Source organism: Neopelma chrysocephalum, unplaced genomic scaffold (genome assembly GCF_003984885.1).
Source record: "Neopelma chrysocephalum unplaced genomic scaffold, ASM398488v2 Primary Assembly neopelma1_24, whole genome shotgun sequence".
Classification (NCBI taxonomy): Eukaryota; Metazoa; Chordata; class Aves; order Passeriformes; family Pipridae; genus Neopelma; species Neopelma chrysocephalum.
Window position 1 is genome coordinate 42894627 of NW_020897693.1, and position 13007 is coordinate 42907633.

Sequence of the window (13007 nt, forward strand, 5' to 3'; positions counted from 1 at the left end):
GATCTATGTAACGAGGGCCGGCCCGCCCCGCCGGCAGCGGAGCCCTCGGCGACGGACCGCGGAGCGGGACCGGCCTGCCCGGGGCTGGGCACCGCGGCCGGGCTGTCCCCGCGCGGCGGCCGCGGCCACGGGCGCCAGGTGAGCACCCGCATTCTGCTATTTTTAGCAAGCGTAAAATGCACCAGACGAGGAAAAGCTGAGTTTCTCACAGTATCGTGTTCTGCGGGGCTTGGAGCTGTGAGAGTCACCGACCACCGCGGGCGACAAGCCCCGGGCGATCCCCGCGCGTGCCGGTAGCCCCGGTGATCCGCGCCAGCACGTGGGCAAGTCTCTTAATGTTTCTTTTGAATGCCCTGTATCTCAGCAGTTACACGTGCGTGAAACAACCCCAGCTCATCACAAAGTAGTGCGACCGGGAATTCATTTGGATGCATTAAGTGACATTTTGAGGAAAACAAACAAACAAACAAAAACCAACGAAAACTTAAGAAACAAAACCTGTTTCCACTGTAGTACTGGCTGAGACACAAAGTCTACAGTGTGTGTTCAGGTAATTATGGGAAAATCAGCTAGAAACAAAAGGAAGCAGCAGCAGTGGTGCGTTGCCAGCCATAGCGTCGGTTCTGTAGCCCAGGGAGAGAAGCCAGGGAGTCATCAACATCTTGTGCTCCATCTGCGGCATCAAAAAATTACAATCATATGAGAGCCTGTGCAGTGAGCCACAGGGAGGGAAGGAGGGAAAGAATGAACAGCTTCTTCATATTTGAACAACAATATAATGTAAACAAACTGAATGAGCATGTGAAGAGGTTTGTATTTCATAAAGCACGAAAACCTCCTCTTTGGCAGGGTTTATATTGCTGCCCTCTGCTGCTGGGAACTTGAGTGGTGCGTCTGCCTAACGAGCAGAAAAACGGGCTATTTGCGATAAAAATCTGATTACACATAACAGTACTGTGGTCAAGAGCCTCGAGATACATAGTTCAGAAGTGAAGAAAGGGTGAGCTCCCCGATTCTGCGAGAGGCAGGGGATGACAGCTCTCGACCCTTTAGTGCCGGGTGGATGGGATGACACATCAACAGTGATCTCTGGCTGTATCAGCCCGGAGGGCCTTTGTAGGCTCATTTCTACCCACAGCCAGAAAGGTGATCTGCCATCCACGTGCCAGCACAGTCTTAATTGGAATAGCTCTTTATTTATATTGCTCCCAAACCATCAGGAATCACTATCCCTCACCAGCAGTGTTAAAGGTCAAAGGAAATTTTGTCAGAACGTCATGGTGAGGAGTGCACTTCTGTAGCAGGTTCTGACCTTGAAGCTCCGACTGGCCACAGTGTATACTGTAGTGGCATAATTTGGGGTGACTATGATCTTTTAAGTTGTCACTGAGAGGGCAACTGAATGCTGTAATCTCCCTGTGTTTGTGGACAAGCCTTTCATCTAACCTGGAAAATAACTTATTCACTAGCTTGGTTTTGACAGACTATTTACCTGGAGTAAAGTTCATATCGCCAGTGTGTAAAATTGAATCTATGGCTACGCAGCTGCTCTTGCTCACAGTAATTCAGAGTTGATTATCTCATAATGACCTTCGGAATAGTGTGAGGAAATGGATACAACCCAAAGGGGTTGAACTCCAAGGGAATGTCTCCAGAATAGGTAGATGATAGAGAATATAAAATCTTACCTGTGAATTCACCTTGGAAAAACTGACTCAGTTATCGCAGTGAGTACATGAACCACTGTCACTGGCAGCAATTAATTCCTTATGAAACCACCTCCTTGGAAATTACTTTGCATATATAAGACCTTTAACCCCCTTGTATTCAGACAGTTTGCTGGTGGGGGACAATGCATCCCTGTCTCTAAAAATTGCTTGCATAAAGTCCCTCTTCTGCATTTCCCTACGTGGATGCTTTCATGGCTCTGATTTTACTACCTCAAACAGCTTGTACATGCTGAAGTAGAAAAAAAATCCTATACATGGGCAAACAGCAGGCATTAAGTAAACGAGCATTCAGTGCATTACCCAAACAATACAAAGCTGCCCACAAACCACACCTAAACGAGACCAGGAGAGGCTGGAATGACTGCAAGCAGTGTGGAAGTGTGGAGGGGCTTCTGAAAAAGAAAGAGCAGCAGCACTAGCACTCTTTCTTTGGAAGAAAGGAATATATTTTTAGAAGCAGTTGGCCCAGCCGCTAAACCAAACCACAAGTATTTGTCAGTGAATGTACAGCATTTTCAGCCATTTCCTGTGATGAGTAGAATACCCAAGAGACTGGGTGGAAAGCACAAAATACTGCAAAAGTAACAATGGTGTTGGCATGGACCTGCATGATGTCTTAAAGGCATCAGAAAACCACTTAAAATGCTGCAGGGTAGCTGCTCTCTCTTATTAGCGTAACACACCCATTTATTCACGCTCACAACTGATGACAAACAGGTATTACAAGGTATTAGGATGTTTTCTTTTATGTTTGCTTAGGTACAGCAATGTTGTTATTTAAATGAGTCACATGGCAGTTGGGGGGGAGGAACAGCATTTATTGGCAGAGTAGCATTTCTGTGCAACATACCAGTGACATGTCTTTGGCACGACAGATTTCAAGATTGGGACTTATCAGTATATTTTTGTGTGTTGTTTTATAGCTACTAGAAGTTGTACATTGCTTGACAGAAAGCTTTTGTGGGTGGTGGTAGGAGTTGCTACAGAACTCTCAGTCAGTGAGGAATGAAGAACCATAAACTCTAAATGCTGATGTCAAAGCAGCTTATCTTCAGGAGCACTAGGACAAGGATCACACTGGCAAACCAGGCTAACTTCCTGTCCTGTATTCACGTGGAGATCACATGGACTTAACCTGGCATTTCACATTCTCCCTGCTGCATATTTTGGATTTTACCTTTTGTCTAATTTGGTTCCACATCTGGGCATGGACTGACTGCCTCCACAGAGAAGCAAGACTTTGTGCTACTATATCAGTTCTGACACCTTGTTGCATTAAGAGTAAGGTCAATTTTTCTGTTGCGTTAAATTTGGCAGAAAACAAACCCTCTTGCGTTCCAACTGGCCTCAGGTATCAGAGGGGTTAGGGGAGGCTGGGCTTATTCTGAGTGACAGCCAATGCAACATTAAGGAACAGAAATGCAGAGCCAATGTGGCACTGTAATTCTGATCACGTTCAATAAGAATTACCATGTTTTTGAATTCACAAATAGCCTGGTCATGCCCAATGAACTTTCAAGGCTGGCCTAGAAGTCCAGTCCTGTTCAATAAGTCTCACAGCTGGGTGCAAAACAGTGTAGTTTACTGAGCAACAGACATGCAGGTTCATATCTGTGATACTGGATTGCCAGAGATAAATACATTCAGAAGCACATGTGAATACCTAAAGTATGAATAATGCAGCCAGTGACAAGTACATTAAATTGTAATATGACTATATAGCTCTAAAAGTATGGTCACAAACACAAGTTTGCTCTCTGAATTTCCTGAAGAAGCATTTGGTATAGCCAAGCATTTAAGTCTTACCCAATAGGCACCCTTGTGGGCGGGAGGATAGGTACACCTGTCAACTATCCCAGGATACAAAGCTGGAATCTCCTCTGACCTCTTTCCCCACTTAAACTATAAATATATAGTTTTCTTTGAAGGAGTGGAAAAGGTAAAGTTACAGTTGATGTAATTTCACATTTAGGTGGAGTTTGAGTGACTTTAGCCAGTAGCATATGTGGTGGTGTTAAAGGTGATATGTATTTTCAAGTTAATGAAGCAGAGTTCAGCTTTCGGTCACCATTTGGGTCATTCCCGTGGCTTAGTTTCCATCAACTGCATTGTCTTTGACAGAGCATGACCCCAACACCTCCATGCCACTCCATCATTTGTTTCATGTCCCCCTTACACCAAGCTCCTTCGGGGTTCCCATTCCTAAGGTGTGCAGGAATTTGGCCCTGGTGAACTATAGCCAACACATGCACTCTTGTTCTTGCTGAACTTCGTTTTTCATTATTTTCTCCACACACCTCTGGCCCTAAAATGGTCCCATAGTTAGGCACTTACTTTTCACCTGAATTCTGACTCATGGGCAAACTTCAATATTTTAACACTCCAAGGACACTAGAAATTTAAGGACAGAGTCTGTAAGACAGATTACAAATTAATTAATTTTAGGATTTTTTTTTTTGTGCCAGTATGTTTCCATGTGAACAGAAAAGTGATAGTTGGTGCTCCTTTTTTATTAGCCTGTTTTCCTTGCAGGTTCTCACAGGTTCTCTTGTTTGTTTTCAGTCTCATGCCTACACATCCTTTAGCAGTATGAAAACTTTCTTTTTCTCCCTAAATGTAAGAAGAAACACTCAGTGCCCAAAAGCATACACAAAGGGTGTTAAAAGCTGATAAAGGAATCAGACTGGAACTTTGGAGGCAGTATCACTTTACAGTTAGTGAATAGAAAAAACAGTAGAAAAAGATCACAGAACACAAACTACACTGGTGCAATTTTTCTGATGCATCTGCAGTAGTCAAAATCTTTGTATCTGCTTTACTAAAAGGCAGGGGATTATTCATACTGCTTCTATATGGAAGAAAAAAATAGACATTGTATCTAAGTACCAACATAATAACTTTGCTTTTAAAAATATTCTTCCAGCAAAAGTGTCAATGAGAGAACAACTGAACATAGACCAAGTCGGAGGCACGGATGGGAGCAAAACACCTAAGACACAACTCTCCTTGCCTGAAGGAGCATCTTCACTAGTGGACTATGAAGCCCCACACTGTTTGCTCCCTGTATCTGCCATCCACCAGTCACTCAGAGGTTTTTTTCCGCAAGTCCTCTAACATTTAGGCATCAGCAAGGTTAGCAGCTGTGCAGGAAATACAGTTTCTAACTTGTCTCAATTTTGCCACTAGAACGAACTATTGAATTTATTTTGTTTCTTTGAGAAATATTCCCTGCTTTCAGCTACATTCTTCACAACATATTTTAAAGTCCACTATTCTGCACAGCTTTCTTTTCCTAAGTGTCTTTACAGTACTTAGTGACTTATTTGAGTTAGGAAGATATATTAGTATGAAAATAGGAGGCTGCAAACTGGAGGAGTGCAAAAGTATCTTTAGGAGAAGGCAAAAAAAAAAAAAGAGTATTGTTGCTGCACTTGTAAACAGGAATACAGAAGCTTGCTCATACAACATGTCTGTCTCCAGATGAGAAAAAACACTGGGATTGCTGAGGCTCATGCTGTTTGGAGCACTGCACCTACCAAGCACACACCACTTGTGAATCCCATGCAAGCTACAAGTTATGAGGATGAGTCTAAAATTCAAATTAATTGTATCTGGTATATTAAAATCAGAAGCCATTTCTTACCTGTAAATCTTCATGTTATTCATCCATGAGAATTTGATTAATATAAGTGAATTAAAGAACACAGACTTGCCATTCCTGATAACCTGGTATAAGAATAAAGACAAGTCCAAATTCTCCCCACATTTTGAAATGAAAGATATTCTGTTTTGCATTTATTTTATACTCTACTTCAACCAGGGGAAAAATCAATATCCATCCACTTTTTAAAAATAAATCTATGAAAGTTAATTAGGTTTATGACTAATCCTACATATAAGCAGCATTTTTAATCTTTTTTAAGACAGCAGCTGAACAAGACTCATAACTTATGCAAAGATTAATCTATGCTGTGAACTCTGTGGACCAAAAAAGGTTTACTGACTGTATTATGGCAGTAACTAGAGATCTCCGAACCGCAGGCAGACAGTTTGCCAGCGACTCTGAATGTTCCTAGGGAAAAACACTGGATGTTCTGGAGCAGCAACAATCTAGCCACACCAGAGTGTGATTGAGGAAAGTGTTGACTTCTGCTTTGAAAGTGTGAAGGAAGCAGCAACAAAATGGAAAGCTGTAAGTTTAGGAATATTCAGTGCTAACTTTCGTAACTAATGGCAATGCCCTCATTGACACTCAGCACCAGGGGAAGCCAGGGCACAGTGCAAATCAGGATTTGTAACCAAACCTCCTGTGTCCAACATCAATGGACCGCACGTTTTTCCTAGCTCCTCTCTGCAATCCTCTGGATAGATAGCAAAGACAACTGTTGATATATAACATTCCATAAACTTTTTTACTATTAAAATTATTCCTTGCTTCCCTTCCCACCACAAATGCAGTTTTGCTATTCTGATTTCCCTGAGACTCAGTAGTCTGGAGCTACACTTTCACCTCAACTAGTTTCCCTGCTCCTAGGCATGCCAGCTTTGTGAAACAATTTGTTTGCAGCTAGTCTTTCAAGGGATGGGAAACACATGCTACACCAAACAACTCCTGTATGCCAGTGTTTAGAAGACTGTGGGTCTAGGAAAAGTCTTTAGTTTTACTTTCCTCCTTCCATGGAACACAGACCTTAAATCATTCACCCCAGCAGTCAAGCACGAAACCACAATAGAGCATAGATCAACTTACTCAGATTGAGTGTCTCAAACTAAAGCACAGTGACAGAAAGCAGCAGCAAGGGTGCACCTTTGCCTCCTCATGTCTCCCAGGACTAGCATCGATTGAAAACTAGTATCTAAACAAAGGGCAAAAGGGCTACTGATAGGAAAGGGAGTCCAAGGATGATTCAGAGTAATCTGAGCATCACTGTCACAGGGAAAGTGATTGTTCTGAAACTCAGAGCTTTTTCCCAGGGTGAAAGTGCTTTTGTTTGTTTTAAATGAAGTCAAGCTGGTTATAAAGCAGGCCTTTATACAAGCCCAGCACCTGCTACAGTTAAACGACACACAACTTTCAGGGCCAAGTTCTTTATCCTGCAAGTTGCTAGCTATGACCAAGGAGGCTGGGGCCCGATCTCAGCTGCCATGGGTATCAGCAAAGGAGGAATGCTACTATGAACTTCTGAGGAAGAGCTTAGAGTACTGCAGGATTAAAATTTCAATCACTGAATTGCAAGAAAGTAACAGGAAGCATTAGAAAGCATGCAATTATTTTAATGGAAATTTAGGAAAGGTGCATATGCATGTATTTGTGGGGAAGGTGCCTATTCTGTGAAAGAACTGCTCACCCTCTAAAAGTGCATCATTAGTAATCCTCACCAAACAAAACTGTATGTTTGTGTGATGCAGTTATGAGCATTAAAACCACTGTCAGAATAAGGAAAATCGCTGTATTTATATGGGCCATTTGGCAGTGCTCTCTCAGTTCACATGTTCTTAGAACAGTCAGATTTTCAAGAGATACAGGTTTTCATACTTCAAAAAAGGAGAGTAAAAACATTTCAGAATATCAAACCCACACCAACTTCCCTCATCTTTATATTGTTATTTCTGGTTTTACAAGTTTCTCTTTTTAAGTAAGTGCAGCAACCTAAAAATTCAAGTTTCTGGGCTCCCCTTTAAGAATTTGTATTTTTACCTCCCACAAGTGATACTTTGACTCTTTTCTTGATCTGACTCCACACATTACAAATGCAAGTATGCCAACACACCCACTCCTCCTCTCCCATTTTAAGTTTTTGCTAGATCTTTGGGTCTAATTTTCTTCACATCATATAAAAACTCCCCTGAAAACCAAGTGATCAAACAGATTCCTGCTGTACTCATGGACACTTTTAGAGACCTTAATATATGGGGGAGCTCACAATTTACAGCTGTGACATCAGGATCTGTGGTCAGCAGGCAGCAAGTTGAAAGCACTCGTTCATTTCAGAAACTCAGTTTAAGACACCTAACTTTTCACAGTGATTTTTGCAGTATATATACTCTTTGATTCATTGACTCTAATTACAATTGCAAGGACCAAGAACTTTTCCTAGACAGCCTTCAAACTGCATCAAGACAAACACTCAAACACCAGCAGTGAGCACTGTTGAGGACTGTACTCTAATTTTCCAGGTTTCCTTCCATAGGAGAGATTAAAATAAAATCAATCCAAGAAAGGCATATTAAAGGCCTGATGCTGTCCTCCTGCAAGCAGCTTTCTTTGTTTGAAAGTCAGGGCACACCAAGAAAATGAATGCCTACGAACTGAATATGTAGGGCTTCTGGGGAAAAAAAGATGTCAAACCAAAGTTTTCATTATGACATGATATGCATGCAATTTTGAAAGTTGTTCATCCTAAAACTAGCATTTCTGGAGTGTCCTATGGCGCAACTCTGAGAACATTCCTTTAACAACTTGCATCTGTGCTTATTTCCTTAGAAGTCATTTAACAAAAAACTTTACAACACAAATTCACATTGATCCTTGCACAAACCACCTTGGATCAGAATGTGACTCTGGTAACTTGTGCAGTGAGTGAGTGTAAGCTGGTTGCTCTTCACCATAGTGTGGTCACTAAGGTGACCAGTGGCACAGAAGGCCAAGACACACTGCCACTAGATTCTCCCCTAAAAGCTTTGAGGACTCATTTCTATGCTCTTGGAAAAGCCTATTTTGAATGTGTCACTAAACTTTAGCCCTTTCAGTCCTATCCCATCCTTTTTCTTTATCGTACAGATTTTTTTTAAGTTTATTTTTTACCTCGAACTCTTCCCAATTTTGTTTCCAGTGGTTTCTGCTGTCAGTACCATCAGACCTAGTTGCTACAGTCTTACTAATGCTCCTTGTCAGCTTGACTGTCTCTCCCATCCATACTCAAGTATCCCCTAGATACTGACATATCTGGTCTGAAAAGCTCCCTGCTCTGAAGGGATAGTGATTGGAATACACTTGGAAAGACACTGCCCCATCCATCTGTAGGATCAACCACTGTAGCTGTCTGCATTACATGAGAAGTACAACTCCCTTCCACCCGAGTTCCAGCCTCCCACACCTTTGCACACACTCCCTTTATTTTGTTACTGGAAACAGACCCTAGCTCAGCCTACACAAAATCAGAAAAACAGGGATAGTATCACATACACTGGGGGGAAAAAAAACAAACAAAAACCCCAACAACACAAACAACCGACATACTTTAACCTCAATTTAGTTCATACATATACAAATAGTTTTGCAGAATCTCATACCACAGCCAGACATGGGCAGATTTCCATGCACAATTCCTGTCAAAGTCAGTTCTCAATTAACTTTCAAGCCCTCAAATTCCACATCACAGCTCTCTTCTCAGAGGCAACACACTTTACATCTGCCTCATCCTAATTCAAGTTCTCTTTAGTAGAGGATAAACCTTGTGCAGCTCTTCTGGGAAATTTTAGTCAAAAGAACTCCAATGGGCATAAAAACTGGAAAGCTTCATTCTACACAAGATGTAAGTCAAATAAGGGTCATTTTATTTTGCACACCACCTTATACACAAGAGACTAGAAACATCTTTTTACAAGTATCATTGGTTGCAACAATTAATTTTGCTTTAGCTACTCACTTTTCTTCATCCCTGCTTTAAAATAACACCTCTGCACTTCCACAAACATTCAGTATATAGCTAAGAATTACACTCAATATTTTTACAGTAATGAGAGCTTATTTATATTAAATTACATTGATAACACTAGCAACTAAAGACTAATGTTTCAACAAAAAGTTTCCAGGCTCCCAGAATAACTTTCAGATTTGTCAAGTAAAGATTAAGAAACAGCAATTCATGTGATTTCTGGTTGCAACATTGGTTAGACTATAGTGCCTTTCCAAAGGAACATTACAAGAGCTTAAAAATGTTAAAATGTATACATGTATTCCTAGAAAAAAACTGAAAGACTAAAGGATGTGTGGTGAGAGAAATAAAATCTTTATTGAAATATCGTAGTACCAAGTTTAAAACCAGTAAGATATAAAAAAAAATCTTATTAAGCTTCTCCATAACAAATCCATCTGTTTCATAAATACAGTGATGTGTGCAAAACTCTTGAATTTTGACTTGGAGAAATAGCTCATGCTGTTGAAACATGGAGAGGAGATGAAACGGCCAGTGATATTTATTAAAGTTGAGGAAAGTTTTTGTAATATGAGATGTATTTCTCAAAATTACATATCAAAATACTGCATCAAAAAATTATATAGAAGAGGTAAGGAATTCAGAAGTGCTGAACAGATGTAACTGAGACAACAAGCACTCAGTCCTGACCCCGCCCCTTTAGCACAGTATGTAACTCGAGGCCCACTCGTCGCCTGACCGGAGCTGCCAGGGCCCCCTCGTGGTCACGACAGACACGATAATCGGAGCTGCTCTTGTCCCACTGCATCCGCACATTCTCAAAACAAGCCAAGCCAAGGAAAGCACCCCCGTCACCGCAGGTATAGAGTATGCCGACAGACCTTAACTGGGGCACAAGAATCTTTCTTACAGGCAGAGACTGCCCTGGGGTTTTCCAACCCTTATGAAAGGCCAGACACCTTCAGCATTTTAAGTAAATTACAATTTGTACAAATTACCATATACCATTTGGAAACTCAAAGCTCAAGACACTGTTCCTGCAACACTGGACAAAAGTGAGTGCACAGGAAGCAAAGAACAGGACATGCATATAGTTACAATCCCAGTCCCAGCCTTCTGTGGCTCAGGACTTGACACCATAATGGTATCTTTAATATTTAGCAGATCAAGTTCTCTCTCTTGAGTTTGTCCAGTCTTTTTCTCAAACTCGTGAAAAGATTTTTGCATTCCTAACTGCTAGGTTAAAAGAGGCAAGCGGTGCTCTTATTAGAGGTAGTATTTCTCAGTTCTGCATGTAAATAGATGTATATAAAATTATGCTTCCTCTCTAATATTGAGCACCACTACCATCTGCAAATAAGAAACAAGGATCTAACAGATTTTGATCAGGCAGAACAGCTGCAAGCAGCTTGCTTATCCCAAAGAATAACTCTGCTCCTCTATTACAGAGGTCATACTACGTCCTTGCTTCAGGACAGTGCCACAACTCACAAAGCAGAGTGAAAAGAGGAACATAGTGAGATCAGTGTCACTAAGAAGCAAACTTGAAGTCTAAAGAGTGCCTCTTTTAAAGGTCCATATTCAAGCCTGAACTTGATCTTGCATTCTACCTGTTGAATGTGGGGCTCAGACGTTTTTCCTTTACCCCTCTCTGCCAAAGGTATCCTTACACGATCTAAGTCAAAAAACTGCCTTAGGTCATGTTTATCCCCCACCAGTTAAACTGATGTAGGTAATTTTGTACATATTCTTCACCTCTGTCCTTTATGAAGTGGACTGTTGTATTTCAAAGCTATCACAGACACTGTCTTGGGAACATAAATCTATGGATATTATGTAATTACCTACCCAGTTCAGAAAAAAGCTTGCTTATAGATCTCCAGGTTAAATCCAAAATGGGAAGTTACATACAGCCTAAATTCCAAAATGTTAATTTCCCATGGGACCTGATTTTCTACATCAGTAAAACCCCCACAACACTTCTACATTTCTGCTGCTTGTTGCACAACTTTTTCAAACTAGCTCATCTTCAAAGTAACCAAGAACTTTTCACAGATGTGTCTTCAGTGTTCACAATTTAGGCAGCATGTTAAGCATTCATAATGCTCTGAAAACTGAGGATATGTCGGTGCTGCCAGATGTTACCTTTATGGTATGCTGAAATTATTTACCTGGCATGCAGAACAGCTGGAGCTCAAGCCAACCCACTAAAAAACTTTAGAAACAAAAAAACCCGGCCTAAGTAGAGCTCAATTGTTAGGGCACAATAAGGGACCTCATTTCCAGTCACTATCACAAGTCAGAATGACACACAGATATCAGGCTTGAACACGAAGAGTTGTCCTGTTCTGATAAACTGAAATGAGACTTTTCTTTCTCACCAGCTAACTTAGCTCTCCTCTTCTTAAAAACAAAAATAAAAACCTTACTGCTGACAGTATCATTCTTGGATGTCCACCTCCTTGTACACCGTGTAAGAACATCAATCCATCAATTTATAACTAATAATTCTGTTCAGCAGCAGAATGCCTGAAAGTAAACTAACTTAGGACTAACAGTGAGCATTTGAGCCCTGCAGCTTGAATACTGGTGCTTTTATTAGTGTTTTCAAAATGAGGTAATAGGTCTTCTAGCAGGAACATCATCAAACTGTCAGGAGTCTTATGGGAGTCCCATTAATATTTCTTCTGAACAGATGATTTAAATCATTATCTGGAAAATACAAGAAGTTTCACTTAGACTGATAGAAGATAGGACCCGGTGACTTAATTATCTCTGTGTCTAGAGTCTACATGGGCTAATTGTTCTAAGTCTTATCATCAGGGAAAAGTGTTTACCCACTAACAAACTGCTGCATATTGCATAATCCAAAAGCATTTGACCATACTAAATATTTTATTAAAAATCATTCTGTTAAGCTTAATATTAGCTCACAGACCAATCTCACAAAACTACAGTGAGTAATTACAAATTCAGGTACCTCTATTTAGCACAGACTTCTAAGCAGCTTTCCAACACTTATAGCAGTTTTTCAGTGTTCAGCAGACATTACTTTATAAGCCAAACAATATCAGACTGCAGAATTGCTCTTACTGTTGGTAGATCAATAATGACATGGGATAAGTCATTATCTCCGTGGCAACAGAATGGCAGCTGTTGGAGGAATATTGCGCATGTTGCTGCTGCTCCTCTGACAGGCAATGCCTCGGCTTCCTCACACAGGTGCTCTCTCTGCAAGCCTGGTGTGCCCAGGGTACCAACAACCAAGGGCACCTCTTCGACTACAGAGGATTAAACTACAACTGTGGTTGGTTATGTTATACTGAAAAGAGCATATCCTCACATGGGTTTGCTACACTTGAGTCTGGTGTCCTTGTGTCACTTATTTCTAATGAACTATCCCCTTGTAGAAATAGCCGGGACAAAATTCAGGGAGGCAAATACTAGAGCCCTGTTCATAGCTGAATATTTTGTTGAAAGAAAGCATTTAGTTGTCTTTAAGAATAGAAAGATATCTTTCTTTTTAATCAATTTCGATTTCATTCCACTCTGACTCCCCAGCATCTAAAACTGGCAGGAGCCTTTGATTAAAATGACAGAACAGACCACTTGGGCTGTT

General features: G+C 40.9%; 1 non-coding gene across 1 annotated transcript; it reads right to left on the reverse strand.

Moving 5' to 3' along the window:
* Window positions 1–12404: 12404 nt before the first annotated feature.
* Window positions 12405–12678, reverse strand: LOC113963323. The gene has a single exon (XR_003532745.1).
* Between the last annotated feature and the right edge of the window lie 329 nt (window positions 12679–13007).